Here is a 15,502-nt window from a genome sequence, read left to right on the forward strand (position 1 = left end):
GATCTTGGAGGTCATAGTATTAGCAGTTTAGGCACATGTCTGTAGCAAATGAGGGCTACGGCCACGCACTGAAGAATATGGTTGGCGGTCTCAGCCATAGTGAGAGGAAATTTAAAAACCTTATCACAAACCATTCAAGCACTCTGTTTGCAGTAGAACAACCAAAGCACTAAATTAGTTGTTCTGCTTTAATGATGAGCATTAAACCACTTGACTGGTTGAGAGAATGGCCGTGGCAGTGATGAGATGGTTTTTTTACTCAACAAAATGCTTATCAAAAAAACGTTTGAAGAGGGTAAAAAGAAAGAAATATTGGAAGAAGTGATTTAAAAACCTGGAAAAGTTTCAGAGGTGTTAGTGAACCAAGAAATTGAATGAAAAATTAAAATGTTAAGGCAGACATTATTTTTTTTAAAGCGAACAAATGAGGAAAACTGCTCATTCATTCAAAATTAGGTAAATTGCCAGGGCCAGATTTATCAGCAAAATATTATTAAAAAACTACAGGATTTTCTGGGACAACTGTTGATGGATGAAGGATGTAAAAGAGCTAATTCATCAAGATCAAGCTAGCTTTCTTCCTGGCTGACAGATGAAGGATAATATAAGGAAAATTAATTGATACAATAGAGTATCTGGAAGTCAGGAATGAAAAGCAAGCAGCTTTGATGTTTGTGGATGCAGAGAAGAACTTTGATAACGTGTCATGGACCTTTAGGGCGGGGGGGATATGGAGATGATGAATTTTGGAAAATCATTCCTAAGGAGAATTAACGCAAGTTATGCAGACCAACAGGGCATAATGACAGTCAATAATGTAGTATCAGAAAATGTAAAATTACAAAAGGGACAAGACAGAGTTTGGCCCCTGTCACCATTACTGTTCATTTTAGTATTAGAGACCCTGGTGAGAAATATAAGATCTGATGAAGAAATAAAAGGTATAACAGTTGAGTGCAAAGCATATAAGCTGAGAGCATGTGCAGATGACCTTGTAATGACAGCAGAAGACCCATTGGCAAATGTACCAAGGGTCCTAGATAAAATATCTGAATTTGGTGAGGTAGCGGGATTTAAGATAAATACAAATGAAATGAAAGTACTGGTTAAAAATATGACAGAACAACATAAAAATGAGTTACAACTAGCAACACAATTGACAATTGGAAAAAAAGGTGAACTGTTTGGGGGTTTGGTTGACAGCTAAGAACAGAAATTTCTTTAAGGATAACTATGTATGGAACTATGGAAAGAAATATAGGAAAATATGGATGTTTGGGGAAGGATGAATTTATCACTATGGTCAAGAATTTCAGCAATGAAAATGAATGTATTGCCAAGAATGTTATTTTTATTTCAAACCATACCCATAGTCAGTGGAGCAGAACACTTCAAACGATGGCAAAAATATCTTTCTAGATTTATCTGGCAGGGGGAAAAAACCAAGGATTAAATATAAATGATTAACAGATGCCAAAGAAAGAGGTGGATTTTCACTGCCAAATTTGAAGTTATATTATGGAAGTGTCCTGTCTCTGCTGGCTGTGGGAGTGGATAATTTTTTTAATACATATATTTTAGACCTTGAGGGTCATAATAATAGATTTAGATGGCATGCATTTATTTGGTATGAGAAGACTAAAGTGCATAGATGGTTTTTAAATCATTTGGTAAGGAAATCCATTTTTGCATTATGGGAGAAATATAAAAACCTGTTAGAGCAGAAGACACCATGGTGGCTTTCCTCACTGGAAGCAATATGCTTGAAGAAAACTAATGCAAAAAGTAAATGGGCAACCTATAAAGAGTTGCTAATGGAAATAGAACAACAATTAAAGTTGAAAAGATTTGAGGATACAAGACATTTAGTAACAGATTGGTTGCAATACCATCAATTGAATGATGTCTTTAACATGGATAAGAAAAATGGGTTTAGTAAGGAAATTTCAAGGATTGAAAAAGATTTACTGGAATACAATGTGAAGTTACTTTCCAAAATGTATAAGTTGTTGCTAGAATGGCATACTAAAGATGAGGAAGTTATATCGGTAATGATACAATGGGGAAAATATATTGGGCACAATATTCAATTTTCATCTTGGAAAAAGTTATGGAGGGAGGAATTAAAATTTACAGCATGCTTGCGAGATTGGCTACACTATTACCAAATTAGAGAGGCCTTTAATATGGACAAGAAAATAGGTTTCCAGGTGGAAAAATCGAAATTAGAAACGGAATTGTTAGAACCTAAAACGAAGGTATTGTCAAGAATGTACAACTTGCTGTTAAAATGGAATACTCAGGATGAAACGGTTAAATCAGCTATGATTAAATGGGCACAAGACATTGGTTATAACATTATGTTTGCTGACTGGGAACGGTTATGGACCACTGGTATGAAATTTACGGCATGTAATGCCTTGAAAGAAAACATTATGAAAATGATTTACAGGTGGTACATGACACCAGTCAAGCTTGCAAAGATATATCATTTGCCTGACAATAAATGTTGGAAGTGTAACGAAACTGAAGGAACATTCTTTCACCTCTGGTGGACGTGCCCAAAGGTAAAGGCCTTCTGGGAAATGATCTATAATGAACTGAAAAAGGTATTTAAGTATATCTTCCTTAAGAAACCAGAGGCCTTCCTCTTGGGCATTGTTGGCCAGAAGGTGTTAAAGAAGGATAGAACTTTTTTTATGTATGCAACAACAGCAGCAAGAATACTTATCGCAAAGTATTGGAAGACACAAGATTTGCCCACCTTGGAAGAATGGCAGACGCAATTGATAGACTATATGGAATTTGCAGAAATGACTGGCAGAATCTGAGACATGGGAGAAGAACAAACAGAAGAAGAATGGAAGAAATTTAAAGATTATCTGCAAAAAACATTGTAAATTATTAGAATGTTAAAGTGATGCAGGATAGTGAGACAATGTGGCATTAGTGACAAAGTTGAGGAATGTGTAAAGATGGTTTATGAGTAACAACTAAAGAAACATAGTTAAATTAATCAAATGATGGGGGACTAGAGGATAATTGGATAGCAGTGGGAATGGTTAATTTAAAAGAAATTAAGAAATATTAAAATTAGTCAAAATAAAGGAAGAATTTGCTGAAACTAAATTGGAAATTTGAATACAGATAAGGGAGATGTGAGGAAGTCAGGAAAGTAAGCTATATGAAAGTAAGAGTTGAACTTATATATTTTTGTTTGGTTTGTGTGTTTTCTTTTATCGTTTATTGTTTGTCATTGTGTTATCTTGTTTTGTTTTGTTACTATAAATCTGTTGAAATTTTAATATATTTTTTTTTAAAAAAATAAAATTTACAGCATGCTGTGCATTGAAGGAGAACTATATGAAAATGATGTAACACCTACAAAATTAGCAAAGATGTATAGAACTTGTTGTTGTTTAGTCATTTAGTCGTGTCCGACACTTCAAATGTATATTGGAAGTGTACAGAGAAGGAAGGCACGTTCTACCACATGTGGTGGATGGGCAAGATAACAAAAACATTCTGGGAAATGATATATAATGAGCAGAAGAAATGTTTAAAATAACGTTTTTTTTGGGGGGGGGGAGAGAAGCTTTTTTACTAGGAATTTCAGATGTAGAGATGCCAACGTAGCAGATTATGTATACGAGGACAACAGCGTGGATACTACTGGCGCAAAGATGGAAAAAAGACAAAGTCCTGACCAGACGTGAATGGTTGATGTAGATGATGGACAACACTAAAATGGCGAAAATGACCAGGGAAATCAGAAACCAGGACATAGTAACTTTAATAAGGAATGGGAAAAAATATACAATTTACTTAAGAGAACACTGTAAAGAACTAAAAATTTGACAGGATTTGAGTAACGCTTGCAATGTACTAAAAGCTAAGGTAAAAATGGATTATTTAAAGAAAAATAGAGAAAATATATGATGCAGTAGAAAGTGTTTGAAATGGAAACCATGGTGGGGTGGAGGGAATCCTAAATGTTGATGATTGTCACTAATGTTTGCATTCAAATGAATCGTGTAAAATTGAATAAAAAATATTTTCTTTTTCTTTTTTAAAAAAAGAGAGAATAGCCATGTTTTTGTAGCTCCCTAATAGAGAAAGCTCCATGGCCATTGCTGGCTCCAATCGAGACCTTCCTCGTAGTTGTGTAAGTGGCTGATTCATACCTGGCACACTCGGCCATTGGCACATTCATTCCTGAGGTCTCTCTTCATTCTTTTCACCCTCTGGAAACCATTTCGAAGACAGCAGGATCAGTTTCACTGCTTAAAGTCTCCATTGCATCCACAGCCCATTCCACACTTTCCAGCCTTCCTGGAATGGATCTAGTATCCAGGCTTTTCCTAAAAGAGCATCTCCACTCCACTCCCAATTCAGCCCAAACACAGATCTAGCTCTGAGGGCCTTCTGGAGGTTTTCTCACTGTGAGAAGTGAGGTTAGTGGGAACCAGGCAGAAGGCCTTCTTGGGAGTTGTACCTACACTGTGGAATGGCCTCCTATTAGATGTCAAGGAGATAAGTAACTATAGAACTTTTGGAAGACATCTGAAGGCAGTCCTGTATAGGGAGATTTTAAATGTTTGATGTTTTATTATGTTTCTGTATATGCTTGAAGGCACCCAGAGTGGCTGAGGTAACCCAATCAGATGGGGTGGGGAGTAGAAATAATAAAATTATTATTATTACTATTAAGAGGGATCCTTAGATGGAAGCCATTTTGAGGGGCTATTTTGTAGGTGGCTTCAGGGCTTTTGCCCTTGCCTATTTGGCTCTAAACTGCTTTCTTCAGTGCCTTCATCATTGACATTGTAAATTGTAAATTATCTATATCGAAAAATAAATCTTAGAAGTGTCAATCAACAACTAATGAGATCATAGACAATTCCTGAGTTTTGAATTCCACTGAGTTTTGAATTTCAGTATGTTCCTCTTTATCTTTGTGGTGTACAAACAGCACCCATTCCTGGGCCTCACTGAACCATTTGTTGCCAAGTGTTGCCTCCGACACGAATCCATGGCCTATAAATAACTCCACGTAAGCCTCTACCTGCACCAATTCCCTTGTTGATCCATCTCTGCTCTGAGTCTCCTAATCTTTCCAGAATGATGAAGGCACTCCTGAGCGCATGCCTCCTCTTGGTCCTGCTTTCTCCAGGTAAGATGGGGAACATTTAATTACCTTTAGAGGACACTGAAAAGAACTTGCAGCTTGGGAGAGAAGGGGAGTTAGAAGTGCAGATCAACACCCCAGAGAGCAAGGAGTGCAGGGTTACCAAGAGAAAGTAGCAGAGAGTTAGGTCATGAATATTTCTTGTGATGTCATTATGATGGGCCCGACGACCCTTTTTCCCCTGGCACCGTTGGGCCCGTCCTCTCACTTAAGTATAGTGCACACAACTCACAGAACACCAATCCCATGGATTTCCACAGTCTACCTCAGATTATTTTGTAGGGGTTTTGCATGAAGTAAAACTTAATAATTAGGAGTCTCGGGCAGGATTTGTTCAAATTAACATTAACAATTTTATTTAACAAGCAAGTTTATGACACGAGTAGATACTTAGGATACTTCAGTTTACAATGTTATTTCACTTCAAGGTTTTTTCAGTTGTTTCACACTTAATACTTTGGTTCTTTTTTAAAAAAAAATTTGGATGTTTATTCAAAACCTGCCAAGGAGTCCAGTTCACTTTGTTGTGTCTTCAAATACTTTGTGAAAGGTTCCCATTCATCCTTAAAGTCACAGTTATCCTTGTCCCGTAGCTTATGTGTCAATTTTGCCAATTCTGCATAATCCATCAATTTTTCTTGCCATGATTCTTTAGTTGGGATTTCTTCAGTCTTCCATCCTTGTGCTACCAGAACTCTCGCAGCCGTTGTCGCATACATGAAGATGTTTTTCAACTTTTTTGGCAGGTCTTTCCCTACAATCCCCAACAAAAATGCCTCGGGTTTTTTAACAAATGTTAAATGGAACATTTTCTTCAGTTCATTGTATATCATTTGCCAAAATTTTTTAATTACTTTACAATCCCACCACATATGATAAAATGTTCCCTCCTTTTCCTTACACTTCCAACATATGTTTGAGCTAGTTTTGTACATTTTCCCTAGCTGCACTGGTGTTGTATACCATCTGTACATCATCTTCATGTAGTTCTCCTTCAATAGTGAACAATCTGTAAATTTTAAGTCAGTTTTCCATAATTTAACCCAATCCTCCATCATAATATTGTGACCTACATCTTGTGCCCATTTAATCATAGCTGATTTTACCTCTTCATCTTTCGTCTCCCATTCTAATAGTATGCTATATGCGGCCTTCAGTAATTTCACTTTCCCTTCAATCACTTCCATTTGAAACCTAGATCTAGTATAACTAAATCCTTTCTTACAGTCTTCTTTATATGTTTCATGTAATTGTCGATAATGCAACCAACTCTGAAAGTGGTCTTTGATCTCATCATAATCTCTTAATTTCCATTTCCCATCATATTCCTTTAATAAATCAGCATATGTGAGCCATTTTCCTTTCTTTCCAAGTGGTTTGAGTAGTAATGCTTCATGTGGTGAAAGCCACCACGGAGTCTTTTGTTCCAATAAGTCTTTATATCTCTCCCATACTCTCATTAACGATTTCCTGATTTTATGGTTGTAAAAGCTTCTATGAATCTTCCCTTTCCCATACCCTAAGTATGCATGCCAACCAAATCTGTTGTCATGTCCTTCTAGTTCTAGTGCCTCTTGCTTGTCCAATCTCATCCAGTCCCTGATCCATACCAAACAAGCAGATTCGTAATACAATTTAAGGTCTGGGAGGGCAAACCTGCCTCTATCTTTTACATCTGTAAGTATTTTATGTTTTATCCTTGGCCTTTTGCCCCGCCAGATAAATCTTAAAATCTCTTTCTGCCATTGTTTAAAGCATTCATCTTTCAGGATGACTGGTATTGATTGAAAAAGAAATAGCATTTTAGGCAACACATTCATGTTAATCGCTGATATTTTTCCTAACATTGAGAGATTCATTCTGCTCCATATTTCTAAATTTCTTTTTACCTCAAGCCAATTTTTTTCATAGTTATTTTTAAATAGGTTTATATTCCTTGATGTTAACCAAATCCCTAAATATTTAACCTTTTTAAGGACTTCAATCTCAATATTTTGTTCTAATTCGGTTCTTTCTTCTTCCTTAATGTTTTTAACTAATAATTTAGCTTTATTCCTATTTAGCTTAAATCCTGCCACTTCCCCAAAATTCTGAATTTGTTCTATTACTTTAGGGAGTGAGGTTTTGTAAGATCCAAAAAGGAACAAGTCAAGGATGCCCATTATCAATATTATTGTTTATTCTGGTCTTAGAAGTACTTGCCAAAAACATAAGGGCAAATAAAGAGATTACAGGTGTAAAAGTTGGGGAAAGTGAATTCAAGTTAAAAGCGTATGCAGATGACTTAGTGATAACAGTGGAAGAACCTAAAACCAATATTTGGTTCTTAACAAGGTGGTACTTTCTGTCAGTTACACATCCCTAGATAACCCTGCTCCTGAGGCACTCCAAGGTTTCACTGGTTTGGGAGTCTTCTCTTACTAGAAGAATCTCTCCCTTCCTGACTGGAATGAGACCTAAGTAGACTGTCTCTTTACGGCTTCTACTTCTCCTGTCTCAACCTCAGCCCCCCAGTTAATTCCTGGCCTAAATACTCTTACAGGACACCAAACACTGTTCTTCACACTAAGCTCAGAGACTCCTTTCTCTAGCGTGTGATATTTTCCTCAGAGTGGATGTTTCTGCCCAGAACCAACTCTCATTCCCTATCTTCCTACCTATCCCCCCAACCTCAATCCCAACCTACTCCAAAACCTCCTCCCAACACTCCCTCCAAACTCACTCCTCCTTTCTCTCCAAATCCTCTCCTTTTCAACTCCCCCTCCTGGAACCTTGGCCAATCAGAGGGTGTCGTACATTAACCATTTTCTGGCATGGGGAAAAGAAAAAGGAAATACTTGGGGACCCAACCTGCTCCAGCAAAAATAAACTTTTCCTTCACAGTCATCCAGATAAATGACGTCACAGAGATAAATAATGAATACCTCACAGGAATCTTCTGAGGATTGAATGGGGAGGGGGAAACTATGTACACAGCCTTGAGCTTCTTGGAGGAAGTGGATGCAGATAAATAAATAAATCGGAAAAATAGAAACTGAAAGTAAGTTAAATTGATAGATTGGTTCATCCCTAGTCCAGGATCCTGTCCTCACACTGGCCAACCCAACGATTATGGAAGCTCACAGTCAGGACCTCAGTGCAACAACACTCTGGCTTACTGTGAGTTCCAGCAACTGATATCTGAAATATGCAACTTTTTATACTGGAGGTAGTACATAGGCATCATGTTTAGTAGCCACTGAGAGTCTTATTTTCCATCAATTTGTCTAATTCCCTTCTAAAGTCATTCAAATTGGTGGCATTAACTACCTTTTGTAGTTAAAGGTAGTATATAGGCTTCATGTTTAGTAGCCACTGAGAGTCTTAAAGGTAAAGGTATCCCTGCCCGTACGGGCCAGTCTTGACAGACTCTAGGGTTGTGCGCCCATCTCACTTAAGAGGCCGGGGGCCAGCGCTGTCCGAAGACACTTCCGGGTCACGTGGCCAGCGTGACAAAGCTGCATCTGGCGAGCCAGCGCAGCACTCGGAAACGCCGTTTACCTTCCCGCCAGTAAGCGGTCCCTATTTATCTACTTGCACCCGGGGGTGCTTTCGAAATGCTAGGTTGGCAGGCGCTGGGACCGAGCAATGGGAGCGCACCCCACCGCGGGGATTCGAACCGCTGACCTTTCGATTGGCAAGCCCTAGGCGCTGAGGCTTTTACCCACAGCGCCACCTTATTTTCCATCAATTTGTCTAATTCCCTTCTAAAGCCATTCAAATTGGTGGCATTAACTACCTCTTGTAGAAAATTCCATAGTTTAATTGTGCTAAGTTTGTAACCAAACAGTGGGAAGAAAATATATTTAAGTGAGAGTCTGGATGGGGGGGAAGGTTGGCCATGGGAAAGGGGGAGTTCACCTCCCCACTTCTTGGAAATAATTTAACCAGTATTCTTGGCAATGGCTTCAAGAGTTTTAATTAATGAGTGTTTTATTCATTCTATTCTATTCTATTCTATTCTATTAAAATGCTTTTAAAATTGAACCCCTTTTAATTTAGAAGTATTAATTGACTCTCACCTCCTCCTTTGTGTGTCACTTAGCAAACTGCAAAACCAATTAATAATAATGTTAATGATAATAATAATAATTAATAATTCATGAAGTAAACTTTTGCTTCTGTCTTCAGCATTACCTCTGCACTGCAGATATACTTATAACAATACTGGATTGTCATACAATAGCTATCTTCAAACAACTTGTTACTCCAAAGAAGATTCATGTGAGGCCAGTGTTCTGCGTACAAATATAAGTAAGATTTGCCTGATTTTTTTGTCTTTTTTGACTTTTTTGGGGTTTGTGTGTCTTTTTTGGTCTTTTTCTGTTTGATTAGATCCAGGTTAAGATAGTTGAACTTTAAGGGTTCTAATAGCATATAGAAGTCTACGCTGGGGCAATTCACCTATTAAAAAAGTGAAGTGAGGAAGCTGTGGCACTTCAGCTGTAGATGAATTAGAACTCTCATCAGCCTCAGCTAGCAAGGCCACCAGTCAGGGATGATGGGAGATGCAGTCCAACAACATCTGGAGGATCACAGCTTTCCATCCTGAAGGAAGGAATGGCTTACATTGAAAATGGGGAATCTAACATCACCTGATCACAACCAGTGGCTGAATCTGCATGCTTATCTCCAAGCTTGGGGAACTTGATTTGCATTAACTAGAAATCCCTATTGACCCAAACCAACAGACTCCAATTTAGTTTTGGTTATCAAACGAGACAATAAGCCTAGAATATAACCTGAATATCCCCTTTGCCATAAATGACATTGAGATTGAGACTCCTTTCACAGATCTATAAAAAAACTAATCAAAAGCTGAGCAATTGGGATGGGAAATGAAGGTGCTTCACACTTTCATGGCTCCCTCTCCCCCCTCAAGTAAGTTTGAAATAACTCTCAGTGATGAAATGATTAGGAAGGAACCAACATTAAGGGAGTATTCTTGTAGTTCACCTATTAAAAAGGGTTTCTGTTAGCCAGCTTGATTCACTGTGGGCCCCTCCAACCTGATGAACCTCTTTCATACTTCAACCATTGGTTAAGGTTGTTTTGATCCCCTTGCTTGATCCTGATTAACCCACCCCTTCTACCTAGAAGGACATGGGTGCCATTTCTGGTTTGTCTGAGGCGCCAAAATGCCTTGGGGCAATCCTGGGTGGGATGGTTCCAACATCTGGGTGGGATCTGTTCCAACATCACTGGTACATTCTTGGAGGGATAGGGGCAAATGGGCAGTAAGGCTGGTGCAATGCAATGTATTGCCAAGTTTCTTGCACTGGGCAACAGGAGTTCAGGGAAGCATTTCCCCCACCATGCAAACTGTTATGATCGACCAGCAGAGAGAATGCAGTGTATGGCACATGTATTGTCAGATGTATAGGAGAAGGCATGAGTCCTTGTGCTTGAAATTTGATGTGAAATGAAGTTCTGCATACATTCCAAATTTAAAGCATTACACAAATTAATTGCAAACATAAAAAAGAGGTTGGTCCTATGGATTAAGGAGTCAAGAGACGAATACTTGTGGCAGAGAGCTGAACTCATAAATGCCTGCAGAAAACTATTCTGTTCCACCTGGGCTATGCAGATCATTAAGAATAGATCTTTCCACACTGGTTAATTGATATCTATTGATTTACTTTTAATGTGGTTTTTCTTGTATCTTTTACCATATTTTTCGCTCTATAAGACGCACTTTTCCCCCTCCAAAAATGAAGGGGAAATGTGTGTGCGTCCTATGGAGCGAATGCAGGCTTTCGCCGAAGCCTGGAGAGCGAGAGGGGTCGGTGCGCATCGACCCCCCTCGCTCTCCAGGCTTCAGGAAGCTATCCACAATCCTTCAGAGCGCGGTGGGAACTCCCGCCGGGCTCCGAAGGCTTGCGGACAGCAGCCTGCAGCCCGAAGCCCAGGGAGCGGGCTTTGGGCAGCTGCACAACTTTGTCTCTGCTCCAGGACCTGTTCTGGGGGCTGGGGTCGGGGGGAAGCTCGGGCTTCCCTCGCCCCAGCCCCACGGCAAAAATCGAAGCCCCACATAGCCTCTCCCGGCTGGAGAGGTTATGCATGGCTAAAGAGGAAGCCAAGACAGCCAGTGGGATGGATCCCACTGGCTGTCTTGGTTTCTTTGCTCTTTGGGGCTGGGGGGAGGGGAATAAAACTAGGTGCGCCCTATGGTCTGGTGCACCCTATGGAGTGAAAAATACAGTATGTATGAAATGTATGAAAAACATTTTGATATTTTTTCCACTTATGTTATAGCAGTGCACACGCATTTAAACAAACAAACAAACAGCACCTCACTTTAGATTGCCAAATTTAATAATACTTTCCATATTGTTAGTTTGAAAAGGTCCTGATTCAGGAATCAAAAAAAATGGAACCATTACAATGAATGTGCCTTAGGAGCAATAGTCCTGAATATTTTCCCCAGATCTAGATATTTCTTTCAATTTCTTTTTCATAGTGGTACTCCGAGTGCAACTTTTGAATAAATGCACATCATCCAATGATTGTTTCTCAGGCAGTTACAGCTTCACTGCAGGGGATGGTAAATTCTTTGAGATGAAGCAGTTCTGCTGCAACACTGAACTGTGTAACAATGGAACTCTCAGCCGTAAGTTTCTGTATAATTTTAAAATCCACAACATGTTAGGACTTTGCATTGGATTTGGCCAAAGGCTGGATAGGTAGTCAATCAGCAGTACTCAGAGGACCTGGGCCTCATTCAAATAGGGTGAGACAGCCCCAGATGGCTATATGGGTCGAGCCATTCAGCACTATCAGGACCTCTCAAGGGGTGGAGAGGCAGGCAGGATGAAGAAGCAGGCATGAGGAGAAACTTTGAAGAAGAGGGACCTACTGGGCAGCTACATCTCTGCCTGAGAAGGGATGTGTTCCCTTTCCAACCAGGCCTCTCCTGAATCTGTCCCAATGTCAATCCTAAACCCTGACTGGGTCTAGATAATCTTTTCATCCAATAATACTTGCAGGTGCCCCACCAAAACTGTAAAGCCCTTGGGTGAATTACAGTAATATAACATACAGGTACAAAAACAGATCCAGTGGTACCTCGGGTTAAGTACTTAATTCGTTCCGGAGTTCTGTTCTTAACCTGAAACTGTTCTTAACCTGAAGCACTACTTTAGCTAGTGGGGCGTCCAGCTGCCGCCATGCTGCCGGAGCATGATTTCTGTTCTGATCCTGAAGCAAAGTTCTTAACCCGAGGTAATGTTTCTGGGTTAGCGACGTCTGTAACCTGAAGCGTATGTAACCCGAAGTACCACTGTAAAACCATTAACATGCTCAGTCCTAAAACCAGACTGGGTCTAGATAATCTTTTCATCCAATAACACTTGCTGGTGCCCCACCAAAACTGTAAAGTCCTTGGGTGAATTACAATAATATAACATACAGGTACAAAAACAGATAAAACCATTAACATGCTCCCTATACTTTTGATTTTGGCAGTTCCTGATCGCAACGTGCTGGCTGAAAATGGCCTGAAGTGCCCAGCCTGCTTCTCCAAAGGAACCACAGAGTGTAAAAGTGAGAAGACCATCAACTGCCTTGAGAATGAGACCCAGTGTGTTGTTTTTAAAGGATCTCTTTTTAGAGGTAACATTGCTACTTAGACAGGGGGAAAGGGCCTAGTCATTGGATGGGTCACACAGACTCACTCCTGTTCTCCTATGCTCCCCCTCCCTTCCCTTTCCCTTGCATATTACTAGAAATGTGAGAGGGTCCACATCTCTCACTGGCCCCACTCTGCACCCTTCCTTAGTGTTTTGCCTGCCTGGACTGTATCCTCTGTGGTGAGTGCTTGCTTGTCCAGAAGGAGTATTCCCGTTGGCTGGGGAGGGCGGGGTATAAATAAATACAAATTATTATTATTATTATTATTATTATTATTATTATTATTATTATTAAAACACCCTTCTGAACAAAAGTAAAAAGTGCATTCATTGCTTCACCCCAGTTGCTTCTGGATCTCTCCACCATTGGGTTGCAGTCGAGGACAAAATGTGTCCCCTTTGCTCAAAAAGCATATTTATTATGTAAAATGCCTGTAATATGTTTTCTTAAATTCTGTGACAATGAGCAGTATCTGGCTATCTTAAACCATTAGTGCAAGGATTTACAGTTGTGCAACAGAATTTCCGCTCTTGGAAACTTGTAAAATAAAAGGAGGATTCTATGGATGCTTAGATCACAGTGGGGCAATGAGGAAGCCTCAGTGGGCATCCAACCATCCTGAGAGACAATGAAGTGCATCTCCAGCTTTTTGTTTGTGTGTCGCTGCATCACACTGTTGTCTCATGCCAGGTTAAAACACTCAAGGTTCCCACACCAGGGAGGGAGTGTTGTTTTCAAATCTTGCTGTGTGACTTTTAACATGCCCAGGAGATAGCAGGGATAGAGTTCCTCCCATTTTATTGCAACTCAGCTGCACACAAGAATTTGATCTGCTTAATCTAGTTAATTAGGCCTGTTTTCAGATTCTCTACTTTCATTATATTTTATAAATATAATATAAGAGGCTGGACTGAGGAGGAATGGTGGGAGCTGCCCCCTTCTTTTCTGATTTCCTGAAGCCTGACAGATAAACTGTTTCTTAATAATCTTGAGACTCCTTTGGGTATGATGACAATTCTGAATTACATATGAGTTTCTTTTTATCCAAACTTCATGTTGAAAATTTTGTTTATTCATGTTCTAATGAAATTATATTTTTCAGATTTCTTAAAAATACACATTTTAAAAATAACTAAAATTGTCATTTAGCCTCACAAGCACAATCTCCTAGTACCTGAGTAAAGGACTAATGTCAACATTTCTTTCCTTTTCTTCTAGCCCCCATTCATCTCCACGATTTCACATTGGAAGGCTGTGGAACAACAGATTTTTGTGCCATCCACAGAAGAAGACTTGGATCTGGGGGATTTGCCCTTTTTATTACCCAAAAAAGATGTTATAATGCTTCAGGAATCTCACACCAGCCTGAACATGAAGGGTAAATAGGACAGTGTAGACCTCCTCCTTGTGTATTGCAAAATCCATGGCAATGAGTGGGAATTGGAGGCCTAGTGGTGAAGTCCAGGGCTCAGGATCTGTGGATCTTTCTTTTTTGCTTTTGGTGGGGATAAAGGGAAGCAAGGGGCAGAGAAAAATGGGTAAAAAATGTGCGGGTTGTAGATTCTAACTACAAAGAACCCTCTAGTGTATCATTAACGAATAATTTTTATTATGATCATTACAAAACAAAATAAATGGTTATGGAAAATAAAATTTTGGTTCTTAGTTCTGTTTCAGATACAAATGCAATTATTATTTATTGGTTTAGCTTAAGCAATTACAGAATATAAAATACATAAAACAGGATAAACGCAGAATAATTTTTTCTCCTTATAATCGTCACTGTAAAAGCAGAACAGACCACTTTTTCAGAGGTGTATGGGCTCTTGTCCATTAATAAAAAGTTAATTATATACCCAATCCATCTCTCAGTTGGGAGATTTAAATATTTGAACAAAACTTCTCTTGAGTCCTCATTGTTGTTGTTGTTTAGTCGTTTAGTCTTGTCTGACTCTTCGTGACCCCATGGACCAGAGCACGCCAGGCACTCCTGTCTTTCACTGCCTCCTGCAGTTTAGTCAGACTCATGTTGCTAGCTTCGAGAACACTGTACAACCATCTCGTCCTCTGTCATCCCCTTCTCCTTGTGCCCTCCATCTTTCCCAACATCAGGGTCTTTTCCAGGGAATCTTCTCTTCTCATGATTTGGCCAAAGTATTGGAGCCTCAGCTTCACGATCTGTCCTTCCAGTGAGCACTCAGGGCTGATTTCCTTAAGAATGGATAGGTTTGAACTTCTTGCAGTCCATGGGACTCTCAAGAGTCTCCTCTAGCACCATAATTCAAAAGCATCAATTCTTTGTTGATCAACCTTCTTTACAGTTCAGCTTTCACGTCCATGCATCACTACTGGGAAAACCATAGCTTTAACTATACTAAGTCCTCATAGATGGAACAAACCAGCAAGTAGTTGGGTAGATATTTAGGAACCTCTATCTCCATGTAGGCAAACCTGTTATACCTAGGGCATCCGGTGATAGCATCCTTCAAAAAAGACGCACTTCATACACTGGAGTCACAGAGCTGTAAATGCTTTCCCCCATTTGGTATTTGTGATGCTGGTTACATAGTGATGGTGTTGAATGTGTAGTTTGGCATATCAAGGTGCAGGATGGTCCCACCCATGAGGCAAGGTGTGGTGACC

The 15,502-nt window shown here is 39.6% G+C and overlaps 2 long non-coding RNA genes across 2 annotated transcripts in view; both read left to right on the forward strand.

The window, feature by feature from the left end:
* The window catches only part of LOC309376278, a 112,549-nt gene that overhangs the window by 43,078 nt on the left and 53,969 nt on the right, over positions 1-15,502 (forward strand). The gene's annotated exons all lie outside the window — the stretch shown is intronic.
* Positions 5,044-14,512, forward strand: LOC309376261. The gene is made up of 4 exons (XR_014171129.1): positions 5,044-5,173; positions 11,691-11,840; positions 12,695-12,841; positions 14,078-14,512. It is a non-coding gene; the product is annotated as an uncharacterized lncRNA (long non-coding RNA).

The sequence above is a fragment of the Podarcis melisellensis genome (genome assembly GCF_964234715.1).
Source record: "Podarcis melisellensis genome assembly, chromosome: 8".
In the NCBI taxonomy this organism is placed as follows: domain Eukaryota; kingdom Metazoa; phylum Chordata; class Lepidosauria; order Squamata; family Lacertidae; genus Podarcis; species Podarcis melisellensis.